The sequence below is a fragment of the Hevea brasiliensis genome, unplaced genomic scaffold, assembly GCF_030052815.1.
Source record: "Hevea brasiliensis isolate MT/VB/25A 57/8 unplaced genomic scaffold, ASM3005281v1 Scaf352, whole genome shotgun sequence".
In the NCBI taxonomy this organism is placed as follows: domain Eukaryota; kingdom Viridiplantae; phylum Streptophyta; class Magnoliopsida; order Malpighiales; family Euphorbiaceae; genus Hevea; species Hevea brasiliensis.
The window spans coordinates 67,701-82,452 of record NW_026614865.1 but is presented as its reverse complement, the minus strand read 5'-3'; the positions used below and the strand labels follow the sequence as shown (position 1 = coordinate 82,452).

The following is a 14,752-nucleotide window of genomic DNA, read 5'->3' as shown; positions in this document are numbered from 1 at the left end:
GTACAAAGAATCTCTACAAATTGGAAAGAAGCACATTGATTGAAAGAATGCAAGTGGAAGCAAGAGGCAAAATCAATAATCAAGAATGCAAGGAAGTACCTAAGAAAAAATTAACTTTTAAAGAAATTGTGAAGAATAATTTGATAAGCCCATTTTATATAGATATTTTAGAGTAGTTTTGCATCCATTTTTCCTTTTTAGTTTAGTAATTTTATGCTTTTAATGCTTATTTTAGTGAATTTGTTAATTTTAATTTCATTATATTTGATTTTTGAAATTTTAATATTTTTGATAGGTTTTAATAAGGTTTAAAGGTAAAAAGGTCCATATAGAAGAAATTCAAAGTGATTTGGAAGCCTAAAGTGGTGTGTAAAATGAAGAAAATTCCCTTAAAGAAGAAGACCAACCGAGACTTTCAAGGGCCTCAACATGCCCCGTGTTGAGGGTCGTGTGAAGATAAGAGTTAGCCAGCAGAAATCCACATGAGGTATGTAAATTCACACTAGGTCGTGTAAATAGAGATTTCGGAACAAAACACGGCGAAAGTTACATGGCGTTTAACATGCCCCGTGTGGTGGGTCGTGTAAACAGAGATGTTGGAGTAAAACAAGCCGAAAGTTTCAGGGACTCCCACATGCCCCGTGTAGCTGTTCATGCAGAATCTAAAGGCTTCTCCTCCTAATCAACATGAGGCATGTGGAAAACAACTTAAATTAACATGAGGCATGTGGGATGGCGCTTGCAGATTTGCTGACATAGAAAAATTTTCTCTTTTCACACCTTTCACACCTTTTGTCTTTATCCCTTTAGAGACTATTTTTAGGGCAAACCTTGAGGGGATATATAAGCATCAAATTCTCATTTTTACCATAAGGAGAAAGAGAGAGAAAAATCAAAAGAGAAAGGAAAGAAGGAATCATGCCATTTCTAGGAGGAAGAACACTTGCAAAGTGATGTTTTCCAGCTTTCATTTTCAGATATTTGGATCTTCTTCTTCTGAGTTCTTTTATTTTAAGTTTTATTTTCATGTTTTCTTGCTCTATTATTTTTAGTTTTATTTTCATGTTTTCTTGCTCTATTTCATATTTTTATGATTTCAGAGTTAGGTGTAATGATTTAAGTTTTATTTATGGATTTGGACTAGTTTTAGCTAGATTTTAATATATATAAGTTTTGATTCTTATCTTGTGTGCTTATTTACATACCCATTGTTGGTACCCTTTGAGTTTTGTTCTTAATCTTAGATTGAAGGACCGAGAGGTGAAAATCTATGATAGATAATCAAGATAACGAACTTAATCACCTAGTGTTAGAAATAAACTAGTGGCTTAAGAGGAATTTCAAGTTGATTAAAATGCTTAAAGGGTTTTGGGTAATTAACATCACATGAGAATGGGGTTTAGTTTCCTTCAAAACACTCTTTAGTTTGCTTAAAAGAGAAATTAAAGGAAATCAAAATTAACTTCCTTCAAACTTGTATTTCCCTTAATCTTGGTTTTGCCTATCCAAATCCCAATAAAATTTACTTCATGAACCTCAACTCCAGAATCAATTTTGCCATTAATTAATTAAATCTTTAATTACTTGCTGAAATTTTAGTAAATTAGTATAGTGCTTAGAATTTTAATCGCTTAATTCATTATAATTTCCTTATTTTCCCAATTTTATTTGCTGCATCTCTTACTCTTTTTTTGGCACAAATTATTGACAACCCAAATAATCGTCACTTTTATAGTTTAGTACTCAAACAACAAATCTCTGTGGGACGATATCTTTTCTTTATTACTTGAACAACCCATATACTTGCTGAGTACGCATCAAGTTTTTGGCGCCGTTGCCGAAGATTTGTTTTTATTTGATATTAGACGATTAATTGTTTGGTTAATTTGGCCATTTTATTTTTGATTTTTAATTTCTTTTCTTTATCATTTTACTTTGAGATTTTCTTATTTTGGTTTTCAGTACATATCTTTTATATGAGAAGAACAAAAGTGCGAGAATTGATTTAATTTTTGATCTGAGATTGAAAAGAGCTAAAGCTTTAGGCGAGTCTAAAAGAAGAAAAGCTGAACTCAGAATTCAAAGACAGCAAGAGCAACATCAAGAGCAACAAGTGATACAAGCTATGATAAACAACAACAACCGATCAATTAAGGATCATGCTTTTCCTAGTTTTGGAGATTTTAGACAGAGTATTACAAGGCCTAGAGTGGAAGCAAACAACTTTGAGTTGAAGCCCTCACTTTGTCAAATGGTTTAACAATCACAGTTTGGGGGAGGTCCTGCTGAAAGTCCACATGTGCACCTTGTATATTTTCTTGAGATTAGTGACATGCTAAAGATAAATGGAGTGTCAGATGATGCCATCCGGCTGAGATTATTTCCTTTTTCTTTGAAGGATCATGCTAGGGAGTGGTTGCATTCATTACCTCCAGGCTCAATAACTACTTGGGATGAGTTATCACAAGATTTCTTCGCTCAATACTTTCCTCCTAGCAAGACTGAAAAATTGAGAAATGAATTAACTTCTTTCAGACCAAGGGATGATGAGAGTCTTTATGAAGCTTAGGAGAGATATAAGGATCTTCAAAGGAGATGTCCACATCATGGAATCCCTAGATGGATGCTAGTTCAACATTTCTACAATGGTGTTTCTCCAGCAATTAGAAGTATAATTGATGCATCTTCAAGAGATGATCTTATGGAGAAGTCAAAAGATGAAGCTTATTCAACATTGGATAAATTGCTTACAACAATTATCAATGGAGCTGTGAAAGAAATGAAACGAAGAAGTCACCAGCTGGTGTATATGAATTAGATGCTATGAGTATGTTCAATGCCAAATTTGATGCTTTGATAAGAAAAATGGATAAGTTAAGCATGAAGGTTGACTCATCAATTGGAGGATCTAGTCATACAGAAGATGTTGGTGTTGGAAATATGCATTGTATCAATGATTTTCCTTCCTATGGACAAGAGTTTGGAAATGAGCAAGTTGATTTTGTTGGGAATTACAATCAGAAACCAGTTAGTAATCCTTTTTGTGCTACATATAATCCAGCATGGAGGAACCACCCTAACTTTTCTTGGGGAAGTCGACAAGGGCAGCAACAGAATTATCAACCTCCTAATTTTTAGCAACAATAGCAAAATTTTTAGCAAAATAGAGTACCACCTGGATTTCCACCACAAAGGAATCAAAATGCACCTATTCCACAACCATCAGTTCAGTCTTCAGACCAAGATTCAATTTTGAAGTCTATGATGGAGAATTTCTTAACTGCTCAACAGAAACAAGGAAAAATGATTCAACAATTAACTTCAAGGATAGACTAGCTTGCCACTCATAACATGATGTTGGAAAACCAAATAGCTCAACAAGCAAGCTCTTCCAGCAAAACACAAGGAAAACTTCCAAGTCAACCAAAGAATCCTAGAGAACATTACAAGGCAGTGATCCTAAGGAGTGGGAAAATTTTGGGAAAGAAAAAGGAAGATGAGATAGAAGAGGAAAAGAAGAAAGAAGATGAAGACAAAAATGAATCTATTTTGAATCATGATGAAGTTAATGAGGAAGCAAACAAGAAGAAGGAAGTTGAAAAAGAAGAAGAGGAAAAGTATGTGCCTCCACCACCATATAAGCCACCATTGACATATCCTCAGAGGTTTCAGAAAGAAAAGCTAGATAAGCAGTTTGGGAAATTTTTGAAAGTTTTGAATAAGTTATACATCAACATTCCATTTACAGATGCAATTTCTCAAATGCCCTCATATGCTAAATTCCTGAAAGAAATTTTGTCAAACAAGAGAAGATTAAAAGATTATGAAACTGTGGCATTAACAGAGGAGTGTAGTGCTCTCTTACAGAATAAACTTCCACCAAAATTGAAGGATCTAGGAAGTTTCTCTATTCCTTGTCACATTGGGGATACTAGTATTGAAAAGGCATTATGTGATCTTGGAGCTAGTGTAAGTTTGATGCCACTCTCCATTTGTGAAAAGCTAAAGGTAAGAGATTTGAAGCCCACCACCATTTCTTTGCAGCTAGCTGATAGATCCATCAAATATCCAGTGGGAATTTTGGAAAATGTGCCTTTAAAAATTAGAAAATTTTTCATTCCTGTGGATTTTGTGGTACTTGAGATGGAAGAGGATATTCACATACCTATCATTTTAGGAAGGCCATTTTTAGCCACAGCAGGAGCTATAATTGATGTAAAGAATGGTAGATTGACATTTAAAGTTGGAGAAGAGGAGGTGAAATTTAATTTGAATCAGACTTTGAAGAAACATCATGGAGTTGATCTTTGTTTAAGGGTGGATGTTATTGATGAGATTGTGGAAGCAGAATTTAAGGAAAGATATCCTGAGGACCCTTTGGAGAATTGTTCGGTACATAGTAGAACAACAAAGGATGAAAATCCTGAAGTTGCAGCTTTTGCTCAAATTTTGGAAGCTACTCAAGAAGTTGTAAGAGATCAAGTTTTGCAAGTTGAAGAATTGAAATATGAAGTTGCACACGCATCTTTGCTAGATGAGAAGGACGCACCACAGGTACACATCAAACCACTTCCATCTACATTAAGGTTGAAGGAAGCTCTAACAACAGCCCCTATTATGCAACCTCTGGATTGGTTATTGCCATTTGAGATTATGTGTGATGCTAGTGACTTTGCTGTGGGAGCTGTACTTGGTCAGAAAAAAGAGAAGAGGTTTATGCAATCTATTATGCCAGCAAAACTCTAGATAATGCTCAAGTAAATTATGCCACCACTGAGAAAGAATTTTTAGCTGTGGTATTTGCTGTGGAAAAGTTTAGATCATACCTGGTTGGATCAAAAGTGATCGTCTATCTGAGACCATGCCGCCATAAGATATTTGATGAATAAAAAAGAAGCAAAACCAAGACTGATAAGATGGGTTCTATTGCTACAGGAGTTTGACTTACAAATTAAGGATAAAAAGGGAGCTGAAAATGTTGTGGCGGACCATCTATCAAGGATTAAGTATGAGAGTAAGGATGGAAATGAAGAGGAATTGCCAATTGGTGAGTTTTTCTCGAATGAGCAACTACTAGTTGTTGTTGCTGCATTGTCATGGTTTGCAGATTTTGTCAATTACTTGTCATGTGGAGTTCTCCTACCAGATTTGAGCTATCAATAGAAAAAGAAATTTTTGCATGATGTGAAATTTTATACGTGGGAGGATCCATTGTTATTCAAGAGATGTAATGATGGCCTAGTTAGAAGGTGCGTGCCTGAAGAAGAAATAGGAAACATTCTAGAGCATTGCATTCTTCTGACTATGGAGGTCATTTTAGTGTGGATAAAACAGTAGGTAAAATACTTCAAGATGGATTTTATTGGCCGCACATGTTTAAAATTATGAGAGAATTTATTTTGAGATGTGACAGATGTCAAAGAGTGGGGAATATTTCAAGGAAAAACGAAATGCCACAACAAGGAATTTTGGAGATTGAGTTATTTGATGTTTGGGGCATAGATTTCATGGGACCATTCTCATCATCTTTTGGGAATAAGTACATTTTGGTAGGTGTGGATTATGTGTCTAAATGGGTTGAGGCCATTGCTTCCCCTACAAATGATGTAAGGGTAGCAGTGAAATTTTTGAAAAAATTTATTTTCACTAGATTTGGAGCTCCAAGAACTATAATCAGTGATGGTGGATCTCATTTCTGCAATAAATAGTTTGAAAATCTTTTGAAGAAATATGGGGTTACTCATAAGGTAGCTACACCTTATCATCCTCAGACTAGTGGGCAAGTTGAAGTATCTAATAGGGAATTGAAGAGAATTCTGGAAAAAACTGTTAATCATTCAAGGAAGGATTGGTCATTGAGGCTAGATGATGCATTATGGGCATACAGGACAACTTACAAGACTCCCATTGGAACTACACCTTTTAAGCTAGTCTTTGCGAAATCATATCATTTGCCAATTGAGTTGGAGCACAAAGCATATTGGGCAATCCGAACTTTGAATTTTGACTTAAAGAGTGCTGGATAGAAAAGGTTACTTCAATTACATGAACTTGAAGAGATAAGGTTGGATGTATATGAGAATGCAAGGATTTTTAAGGAAAGGACTAGATTTTGGCATGATAAGTATATTAAAAGAAAGGAGTTTAAAGAAGGTGATCTGGTTTTATTGTATAATTCTAGACTTAGACTCTTTCCTGGAAAGTTGAAATCAAGATAGTTTGGTCCTTTCAAGGTCATCAAAGTTTATCCACATGGAGCTGTGGATATTTGGAGTGAAAATTCTGGTCTCTTTAAAGTTAATGGTCAAAGGCTCAAGATTTATATCACAGGCCAGCCCATTGAGAAGGGAACAAGTTGTTTCTTTGATGATCCACCAATGCACTAAATTAAGAAGGGTCAAGCTAATAAACTAAAATTAGCTCTCTTTGGGAGGCACCCCAAAAATTTTTCCTTATACTTAAATTTTCTTTCATTTTGTTTCATCTTATATCCCATTGAACTCAAATTTGAAATTAAAATTTCTTTCTGCAGGTTGGTGGAGATTTTCAAGCAAATGTGTATGCTGAATTGAAAGAATTAATGCCTGAAAAGTTGATAAACCTTATATTTGTCTTCCATGATGCATATTGTTTTTAACAAAGTCAAATATGAACTAATTTAAGCTTTATGTCTGATTGCAGCAACATGGTGGAGTGAAAGGCCATTTTAGTTGCACCATTTTGAGGAAATTGGTGAGAAATATAGGAACTTTCATGGTAATCAATAGCAACATGCTTTTGATTTTACTTTTTGGGTAATTAATTTTAATGTAGTGCACTGAGATTGACATATTTGCCATTGTATATTTAGTGAAACTTCATGATACAATTCTGCAGAAATTTAGTCATGTGAACAGTGTCTGCAGCAGTACTTTATTCCTTATTCATGAATTTTTAAAGATGAGTTTAGGGTTGCATTTGGGTGTTATTCCTTGTGGTGTGATTGTTAATGTGAATATTACTTGAATAATGTTTTAGTTTGTGTTTGGTGGATTGATAAGTTTTAATTGTTTTTAGCGATTAATTGGGTTTCAATTGAATTTTGAGTGAAATTTTTGTGCAAATTGTGTTTTGGGTTTGGTTTTAGTGTGTTTAAGATCACATTTTTGGGTTTTTCTTATCAGGTCATTTAACACTAGGTTCAACATAATGTATGCTGGGGGTAGTGTCACCACCAAAACATGTTCTGGGCACTTTAAATTGCTAAAAATGTAAAACCTACCGAGAGTTTCAAGGGGTCTCACATGCCTCATGTAGTACTTCACGTACAATAACACGGGGCATATCATTTTTCCCTTGTATTCCAACATGCCTCATGTTATCCATCTTACACCAAATCACACAGGGCGTGTCACCCCTCACTATTCTTAACATGTCTCATGTTAGACACTAGGTATATCACCACTTAAACCTTTACCCTAGCCATTTTATCCTAGTTCATCTCATCAGCCGCACGACCTAAGCCTTCACTGTTCCTTCTATGGTGTGCACCAAACAGCTTTCAACCCACATACCCAAGCTGCAAGCCATAAAAATGGCTGCCAATAGTAATTCTTCAATCCCAACACCAAACCCTACACCACCCAATGCTCAACCTGAAACACCCATTTCGTCCCTAAATCCCCAAATTCCCGATACAAACCCTAGCTCTCCATCTCGCCAATCCTCTCATTCCACCCCTAATCCCGATAATGCCACCCAAGATGCCACACCTCCCTCCCAAAAACACACCAAATCCACCCCTTCAACTGTATATGAGACACGAAAAAGAAAGAAACCAGTTCTCCACTCCTCTGCTTCACTGAAACAGCCTAAAGTTGATTCCCCAAGACCCATTAGTGCCAGAAGCCGCTTTGCTGCCCAAAATCGTATCTCACTGTAGGTTTCTTCTGCTCCAATTAGGGTCCAATCGCCCCTGCATCATTCACCAACAGTTTCTCAAACTGCTCCAGTTATCCCTCCATCTGGAAATCAAGTAAACTCATCTTACCCATGGACTTTTAGGGACTTTGAAATGAGGAAAAATTATGAGGCCCTTACTAAAAAGAAAATTTTAGCCACCAACTACATTGATGAACACAGTCTCAGGGAGATAGGGCTTTATGAATCTGTTGGTGAATATTTAGAAAATATAGGTTGGAGTGATTTTGCTAGGATTCAAGAACCTGCTTCTAGGGAATTGACAATTGAATTTTTAAGCTCATTGCAATTGGACTTCCAGCCTATGCAAAGTAACCATAGGGACACCATTTCCTTTAGGTGTTTGGGTCAGGACAGAGAACTTGACACTGTTCAAGTGAATGCTTTATTTGGTTTTTATAATCATGGAGCAAAAGTGATAGAGTGGCAAAGGACTATCTACGATCCCCCTACATTTTGGAAGTCCATTGCACCATATGGGAAATACTACAACCTTAGTTCTGCTAAGGCCTCAGCTATTCAAGACCCTACCCTGAGATACTTGTAAAGATTCATGTCTTACACTATACTAGGTAGAGGGCATAGTAATGGGTTGTAGGAAAGAATGATTTATTCTTTTTATGGTGCATGAAAGAGAAGAAAAAAAAAATGGTGCTTATTTTCTTTGCTCTCATATAGAACATATAGTCTCTAAGCATTCAGCTAGCAGTATAGTTATTGAAGGGATGGTGACTGTAATTACCAAATCATTTGGTTTTAACCCTGACCAATATGCTATGGTGTCTATGGTTGGCCAGTCTTTTCTAGATAGAATTATTATTACTCAAATAAAAATTTGTGTAAAGAGGGGTGATGTTTATGTGTTGGTAAATGGGGCACATGAGGGTACAGAGCAGCAGCAAACACAGGGTATAGGATAGCATACTGATGCTGGTCCTTCTAGCTCACACCCACTTACTGCTGGACAATCAGACTCACTTGTTTTTCTTAAAGATTTAGAAGCAAAAATTGACAGAATGAGTACAGCGCAGCAGCCTGTTTCTGATGCTTATTCTGATATTGTGGTTGCTTTAAAAGCTTTAGAAGCTAAGGTTGATACTCTTGGTTAGAAGTAAGCCAAGCTTGAGAAAAAGATTAAAAAGAAGTTTTCTTCATTCAAGAAAAAGCAGAAAATTCATAACAAAGAAATGATTGACATTTACAATAAGCTGATAGCCTCTTTTAACCAGTTGTACAAATGGGGCCTAGACATTTTTAAAGAGATGAAGACTATGATAGAAAACCTGGATACTGCTTCTGAGAAATCCACTGAGCAAGTACCTCTGGATGAGATGAGCGATTACCATCCTCCAATGAAGAAGGCCAACCACTATCTAGTTTTAGAATTTTGTTTTTGTTAATTTTAGTTAGTTTATGAAACTTTAGCTTTTAATTGTGCACATTGGTCAGTTTGCTTTATTCTTCAACTGTTAATTCCCTGGTTTTTAGAAATTTAATATGTTTTATCTATTTGTAAATGATTTAATTTTTGTTTTTTTTTTTAGTTCTGTTTGTTTCATGAATTTTACGTTGGCTTGTTCATTGTTGCTGGCTTCCTTGTTTTCTTTTGCTAAGATACTTGCACTATCCTTGTTATCCAGATTCCTATTGAATTGATTATTTTCTTTAATTTTAGTTTCTATTGGCTATTGTAATAGCATTAATGATATTGCTTTTTAATAGTCATATAACTTAATTATTGACAATACAGCAGTTGCTCTTCTCTTAGCGTTGACAATTCAGTCTCTAAGGTAACTTCTCGACATTCATCTGCCACATGTTGACACTGCTTCCCTTTGCCATGCCTCATGCTAAGGGCCATGCTCTCCTATGAGCTATTTGCATTGCTTCAAATTTTCAAAATTTTCAGAAACTCACCGAAATTTTCATGGAGCATCACATGCCCCATGTTGATACCCCACATCAGTTCCTTAGCAGTTGGCACAGGGCATGCTAATTTATCTTTACTTTAACATGCCTCATGAATTGTTGGTTGACTAGTATATGGAATGTATTACAGAGAGCTTACAAAGTGGAGAGGTGTATTGAATTTTATGAGTTTTGTGAGAGTGAGAAAAATAATTAGTGGTTGTAATTATTTTTCCTTGATAGTGAATTTGTTTGGTGGAGTAGCCTTACACCGAACCACGTTAAATTTTGTATTCTTTATTTTGTGAGGGTGTGATTTTTTCACAGCATATACTATAATGAGTGCATCAGGTGAAAAAATAATTTTGTCAACTTGTATGAAATTCCATTGTTGTGTAAAAAAGGGCTTTGTATGAATGCAGGCGATGACCCGGCAGATATCTTAAGCTGGGAGGGGAGACTTCGAATAGCCCTTGGGGTAGCACAAGGTTAGTAAGCATATATATGATTTATTTACAAGATTTTCTTGTCCATGTTTTTTTATGGAAAATGACATTAAAATGGAAAATTTAGGATTAGAGTATCTTCATAATGGTTGCAAGCCACCAATTGTACGCAGAGACGTGAAGACTGCAAACATTTTATTGGACAATAAATTCCAAGCCAAACTAGCTAATTTTGGGCTATCAAGAAATTTTCTAGCTGAAGATGACTCTCATGTCACAACAACTGTTGTTAGCACTCCGGGCTACCTTGATCCCGAGTAAGTCTTTTCTTTTCTTTTTTTTTTTTTTTTAAAAAAAAAAAAGTGGTTTCACTGGGTTCGAACCCGATGCCTCACATCTAGAGACTACTGTAGTTAAAACTCGTTAGTTGATCCTGAGTAAGTATTTCAAAGAGCATGCCTGTGTCAAACTTAACCAAAACTATATTCTATGAGATATATTTATTTAACCACTAGCTAGATTACTAACCCATTGTCTTAGTGGTTTAACTTTTCAAGTCATTAATGATGGGAGATGGAGATTAAAAAGCAAGGAAAGGCTACCACTTGGATCTTATTGAATCACCCAAGAACCCATTGAAAAAAACAAAAAATGATTAAATGATGAAATCAAGAAACTTTAGTTTCTTGGCGGAAATGAGTGTGAATTAAATTAATGACATGTTTTCGCTTGTAGGTACCTTGTGACAAACTGGTTGACTGAAAAAAGTGATGTTTATAGCTTCGGAGTTGTTCTTTTAAAGATCATCACAAGCCAACCTGTGATTGCCAAAACCGTTGATAAGATTCATCTAAGCACCTAGGTCAGTTCCATGCTTGACAAGGGGGATATTAAGGCCATTGCTGGTCCAAGATTAAATGGAGATTTCGACATCAATTCTCTGTGTGACACCCCTGACCTGTCTACAGTGTAGCCAAGCAAGATATGTCACACAGTGTGCCGGAACACTATATTTTATCTCATTTATTATTATCCATTCTTGATTTATTTATTTATGATTATTAAGTGAAATTTATGAAATTGATCTCATTTAGATCATTTATTGAAATTATAAATTAATTTGAGGTTTCGAAAATTTTATAGAAAATCCGGCAGAGTACTGGCTAAAAATGGAGAAAACAGTTCTTCAGAACCTATGAAAAACACTTCTAATAGTCATTCAATTCATTAACTCCCAATTTTCTCGTCAATTCTCAAAAATTCTCCCATTTGTCATTCATTCATTTTACATCTCAAAACATAAATAAATACTTAATTTTCATTTATAATTACAAATTTACAAATACTGACATTCATACAAAATTATATTACATGGGTTTCACACATACACGATAAAATAAAAGTTTAATTACAAAGTACAAACAGTATAAATACCAAAATGGGACCTAGTATCCTACCAATACACTATAGCCTATGAGGTGACATGGACACTATGCAGATATGTGAACAGGCCTCACCTAGTCTGTGGTCTGCTGGGCTCTCTGTCAGTCTCTCCAGAACCTACGCGTGGCAAAAAGCAACGCGCTAAGCAATACTGCTTAGTGGTGCCAATAATACAAGAAAATATAACATACAAATAAAAGTAAAAATTTTCTAGTTATTGTGCTTATAAAAAATAAATAATTACTAACTTATAATTTAGTTGAAGGCTAATTACCTTTTATGATATTAACTCTTTCTAGCATTTTATTAATCATTTTCTTGATGATTTTGAGCCTCTTTTTATTGTAACCATTCTTGTTTTTTATCTTGATATTTAATTTCCTTACTTCCTTTAATAATCAATTCAATTACATTTATACTTTTTCATGCCCAAGTAACCTATACAAACTGACCGGACTGGATAAACGGGTAAACTAGCACTGAGTACTAGGTACCTCGGGCTATCACACCATCGGTCACAATGTGTCTCCTGGTGTGTAGACAGAATGGCTAATAAGCCATAAAATCAATAAGGCATAAAAGCCAAGTATAACATCATAATCAATATAGCCATAGGCTATCATATCACAGAATAGCATGTAGCCATATGCAGTACTGCTATCAGAACCCTATTGGCATGTCAACCTATCCAAACCAATAACACTAGGCCTACTAGGGCATATTACAAAGTTATTTCTTAAATATTTGTACTTAACATGTAAGGTTACTATTCATTTAGTCATTTAAGTCAAAATATTGACTTTCTCATAAATCATAGTTACATGAGTTTTAATCACATAGATTTATCACATTTTGGTTCCCAAAAGGTTGGCATTAGTTGCCAATCCATACTTCTAACCAATGAAAAATAAATAAAAAATTTTAGTTTTGGGTGCTAGAGTTCACTATTCCATTAGGCCATTCTACAGTGAGAATTTGGCCAAGTGTTCTGAATCAAAGTTATTCTTTATTATGTCTAGTTATATTTAACTTTTTGAATTATCCCATTTGGAGTTTTTTGGCTCAAGTTATGGCTATTTTACCATAACTGGTCGTATTGCTTTTACCCAGAATTTCTAGGCAATTTTAGTTCTGCCAGATTTGGTAGTTCAACTTTGGCTAGCAATTTCATTTAGTTAAGTCCAGAATTTGAGTTTGTGTTCAGCATAAAAGTTGTTCTAAATTTTCTAAGCTTTTCATTGATATAAATTTTAGGTCAATTGGACATTTCTACACTGAGTTATGACCAAATGAATGAACACTATTTATTTGGTCATTTTGCCCATGTGGAATTAGTGCTACTCGGATTTGGTTAATTTTTTAGGGCATCCTAAGTTTATTTTCTGGACAGGTTTCCTTCATCAAAGTTGTGTCATTATGTGTCTAATTTCATGTACAATTGGCCTTGCACCAATTGAACCTACACAACTCAAGTTACAGCTGCCCAAACTTGCTGGACTCACATCCAGACCTGCAGGGCACTCAAGGCAGCACACCAAACCTCAAATCCAAAGCTACAATTCACTTCAATTCCTCATCATACATAGCCAAATGGTCACTAATTGACCATTAAAACATCAATCCCTCATTAATTACTTAAACCCTCAATTTTTGAGTTCAAAACCCTAACCACAAATTCTCAATTATACATGTCGCATGTTATTGATTTAATTCTTCCATTCTAACTCATTTATGTGCAATCTCTATCATCTATAACATGTTTAAGCCTATCAAAAACATCAGCCCAACCACACACCAAGGTTGGCCGAATTTAGGATTACACATACATAAAGATTTTAGTTCATTTTCTTGTAATTTCTAGCTTAAATCAAGTACCTAAACAAGAATTTAGAAGAAGAATGGAAGAATTTGGCACTAACCTCTTTGGAACCAAACTTGGTCTTGTGAAACTTCAATAATTCCTTCAATTCTTGGCTATCATACTCTTAAAGAGGAGCTAAGGAGTATTTTTAGTGTTGGGGCCGCAGGGTTTTGGGCAAGAAATAAGGAGATATGAACTTGAAGACAAAGGAAAAAAAATGGAGGGCTAAGGAGAGCTGGTTCGGCTAGCAGCAATTTGAAGAAGAAGATGGGATTTTTTTAAGTCTTTTTCTTGTGCCTTTTATGCTTAAGCTTGTTAGAATTTGATTGGTTAAAAAATTTTTAATTACATCATTCATGATGTCATTATGTAAATTTAAATTGTCATTTGTTTTATTTTCTTTCTTTTCTCTACTTATTTTTAGTTAAATTTTCTTCAATATTTATTCATATTTTATGTCATATAATTTATTTACTTAACTGGACAAGTTGGTCAAAAATCATCTCTGAAGACGAAATGACCAAAATGCCATCCGTTTGGCTTGTTGAGCCAAAATCGTCTGTAACGATTGATAAAATTCCAGAAGCATTTTCTTGGCATTCTAATTCGCATTCTAATGCCATCGAAACCTCAATGACTCTTCTCTAGAGTGCCAAAAATTATTTCATGAATTTTCTCCTGGGTTTAGGGCTTCTAGCTGCAAAGACCGCAACTTTCTACTAGGTTACCCATTGCTAGGGCACCGGCTCATTTAACTTGATTGTATTTTATTTCTAAAATTTTTTTCCTTAATTTTTCTTATTAGTATTTGAATTATTTATGACTCCTCACTCTAGTCTAAATATTTTTCCAGATGTTTTACCTGTCCAGACTAACACTGATCACCAGAACAGTAGAATGTACGAAATGGCTACAGTGAGGGTGTTACACTATGTGGAAAGTTACAGAATTAGCAATGGCTTGTGTGTTAGAAACTTCTACTGAAAGACCAACTATGAGCCACGTGATGATGGAATTGAACGGGTGTTTAGCAATAGAGATGGCTCGAAAAAGGGAGGGGCGTAGTTAATCCTATAATTCTGTTGAATATATGACTCTGAATCTGTCTACTGCACTATCTCCCTTGGCAAGGTAG

General features: G+C 35.1%; 1 non-coding gene and 1 pseudogene across 1 annotated transcript; one reads left to right on the top strand and one right to left on the bottom strand.

Annotated features, from left to right (window-relative positions):
- LOC131177202 (probable LRR receptor-like serine/threonine-protein kinase At1g51820) overlaps nucleotides 1-14,752 on the top strand; it is a 24,566-nt pseudogene extending 9,814 nt beyond the window's left edge.
- On the bottom strand, nucleotides 2,507-2,613 carry LOC131177203 (small nucleolar RNA R71). The gene has a single exon (XR_009146821.1). It is a non-coding gene; the product is annotated as a small nucleolar RNA R71 (small nucleolar RNA).